This window comes from Gossypium hirsutum, chromosome A01 (assembly GCF_007990345.1).
Source record: "Gossypium hirsutum isolate 1008001.06 chromosome A01, Gossypium_hirsutum_v2.1, whole genome shotgun sequence".
Taxonomy (NCBI): domain Eukaryota; kingdom Viridiplantae; phylum Streptophyta; class Magnoliopsida; order Malvales; family Malvaceae; genus Gossypium; species Gossypium hirsutum.
The window spans coordinates 19859000-19862346 of NC_053424.1; the positions used below are offsets into that span (position 1 = coordinate 19859000).

Genomic DNA, 3347 nt, shown 5'->3' on the forward strand with positions numbered 1-3347 from the left:
AATTTGAGTCGTATCGAATAAAATTGAGTGAAATTATTCGAGTTCAATTAAAAAGGAAAACATATCAAATTAAAATCTTATTATAGTGTAACCAATTTATAAATATTTTCAAAAAAAAAAATTTAAAAATAATTTGGAAACAAAATAGTTCTGCTCCAAACACAACCAGCAATTAAATCTATACAAAATCGTAGCCCCAAAATATTAATTGTTCCAAAATAATCATAATAAAACTATTATTGATTAGAATTTTCAAGTAAAACGTACCTTAATAATTTCAACAACCTGGTCTACTCCATTCTCACCAGCAAACAGAGGCTGGAGTAAAAAAAGTAGAATTTGTTAAGTACTTAAACTGAAAATGCATAGAAATAAGGAAAAAAATTTAGCAACGAAACATGTACCTAGAACAGAGATGTCAATGGTTGTGGTGTATTTAGTTGCACCAAATATTAATTCAGGTGCTCGATAGTACCTAGAACAAATGTCAGATTATAAGGGTAGCACCAAATATATTTCAGTTTAAGCAAATATAAAAAACTTTATCAATATCAGTACCAAATATTAATTCGAAGATTAAATGGCAGCTTCAGTTGAACCAATAGTTGCAGGAGGAGCAGGAAGCAGTAACTGATGCTGAATCTGGTCCAAACAGAAAGTGTTTTTTTTTAGTGAAGCAGCAATCAAAAGAAAAATATGATATGCCTTTGTATATATGCCATAGATATTTTGGGTTAACCTCATCTGAATTCCTAAAAGACATCAAAACCAGAAAATGGATTCTAATTTTCCCAAATAAGCTAATTTAATTATAGAGAGAAATGAATCAAGCTGAAAAATGAATGTTATCTGCCACAATACGACTACTTGCTATATTATGCCATGATACAAGCAAATAACATAATTATAACATGAAAACAGAAATATTGCATATTGTATATAATACAAATTATTTATGTATCAAAATTTTATAAGAATATAAAATAATTTAAACATGACCACATCATGAGAAAAACGAATGAACACAGATGGGTACACAAGTTGTCAGGTCTACTTCCATCAAAATCAGATAGTAAAATTCATAAGTAGTTAAAAACTGTAAGAATCAATAATTACTAACTTTAGCTTGTGAAGCAACAAAATGACATAAGCTGACACAGATGGGAAAACATTAGCAAGCTTGCAAGCAGTCAACAAAGCATCTTGAACTCTAGCAATCTGGTAAGTGTTTGAAGTTAAATACATTAGCTTAAGCTGTTAATATTTTTGAGCTATTGAGAAGGAAATAAAAGGAAAGCTTTCGATGGTGCAAACACTAACAATGAAAATAAATGAGGCCATATAACAATGATTTTAGGAAGACTTAAAAAAAACTTTCTTTTATAACTTTTCAAAGTAAATTTTTTTTTTAAATTTCAATCTTGTGGGAAAGCAAAAACTATATATGTGGTAATCCATAATATATGCATATACTTGAGAAAGTGCTTTTAGTTGGAGTGGGAAACCAATAATAACAAGTAATGAGATTTCTATCAATTAAATCATCCCCTTTGAAGGCATTGTAATAACAGAATCTGCAGTATATCATCACTAGGAATGATAAAAAAATGAAACATCAAAACTCAAAAGACATACCCTTAATCATATGCTTGTGGAAATTTAAAGTAGCTTATTCCAAACATAGCAGCAACTAGTTGTTATCGACTTAAAAGGATATGCCAAAAAGCTTCAATTAGATACTAATATTTTACCCTTGAGTGCTTCAGAACAAGAAAGAACCTGTACTTTCTATATATATGTATATATAGAGAGAGAGACTGTTTTGTGTGTGTGTATGGTAAAGTAAGAAAGCTAACAAGTTTACATCATGAAATTGCAGTTGCATACAAGATGGTGATGATGATGAGGCATGAAAAGGATATATGAATTGCTTCATGCATGTAATAACTTGTAAATGGGGAGCTAAAAGAAATAGAGAGAAAGAGAGAGGGTTAGGTTAGCTTATGGGGTTTCAATTAGACACAAGTAAAGGGAAAATGGTGGAATTACATCTCTTATAGCCAAGAAATGATGCATAGCATAGTATTGGATTTCACTAGAACATACCGAGCAGTTTTTTCTCCACTTCTACGTAGGCTGTTAAGATTATCACGGGTATTCTTTTGTTACATGCATCATCAATAAAACTGCATAAACACAATAGTAAAACCAGATTTGAAGGACTGGTGCTGAGGACAAGTATGTTTCAGAAATGAATAAAACACGAAGGTGTGTTGTTCGGACTCTTCAAGGATATTCCAAATACAGTTAAAATTTTCCAATATATCCGCAAACGACACATACAAGTATCTAACATTTACACCTAAGTACGAGTAATGTAGATTCAGGTTACCTTCTCTCGTAGTACACTTTTCACAAATGGCTCATTCTCACTTGTAGGCAATGAAGTAGGCCAACCAACCTGCCAAAGTATACCAGACTTTAAGCCACAAGGTTGATATAATATCATGCAGACAATAACATTGCCCAATATGAATGGAAAACACCAAGTTTATCATCCCGAACTTACACTAATTTCAGCACTATGATCTGTTTCACTAGCTTGTTTAAGTTTAGCCGAAGTGTCATTCACTAATTGCCTAATATGTAGCCTTGTTTTATGCCTGCCAAGTTAAATTAAGTCACCAAATAAGTCACCAAATATGCAAATCATAAAGAAAAACAGAAAAAAAAGGTAAGAAATTAAGTCACCAAATAAGGTAGATCACCTAAAACAATACTTAAAATATATCAAAATCTATAAACCCCTATATATATGTCTGCGATATCTTAAAGAAATAATAGACTGATATTATATATGCATATATCTTGGCAGCATGCATTTATCCAATTATCGATTGAATCACCTTCAAAGCCATACCATTACAAAACACATAGACTGAATGTGTTCCAAAACAATATATATATAGTTTAATCAAATAAAAAAACCGTAAAAAAACAAATATATTCAATTTCTTTATTTAAAATATCTTAATTTTAATAGAACAAAAACTCATGTGTTTAATCGATAACACATATAAACAAAAAATTACTTGCTGTAGTATGAAAAAAAAATTAAGAGTGGAAATCAATATATGAATTCGATTGTAAATTGCTTCAAACATTATCTAACACTCCTTACCTAGCTTGGTTGCCGGACCCAAGTAAAAAGATAGATTTGAAATTCCTCCAAAACCCATAGGTTAAACAAAGAAGAAATAAATTGTTCTCAAATAAAAGAACAACTTAAATGAAATTTTACACTCCGATGAAGCAAACAAGTAACCTCCAAAATAGAAAAGCGATTC

The 3347-nt window shown here is 30.5% G+C and overlaps 1 long non-coding RNA gene across 1 annotated transcript; it reads right to left on the reverse strand.

Annotated features, from left to right (window-relative positions):
* Positions 1-415: 415 nt before the first annotated feature.
* On the reverse strand, positions 416-2588 carry LOC121231384 (uncharacterized). The gene is made up of 5 exons (XR_005929492.1): positions 2570-2588; positions 2393-2461; positions 2107-2186; positions 559-642; positions 416-475 (listed from the first exon to the last, which is right to left on the reverse strand). It is a non-coding gene; the product is annotated as an uncharacterized lncRNA (long non-coding RNA).
* Between the last annotated feature and the right edge of the window lie 759 nt (positions 2589-3347).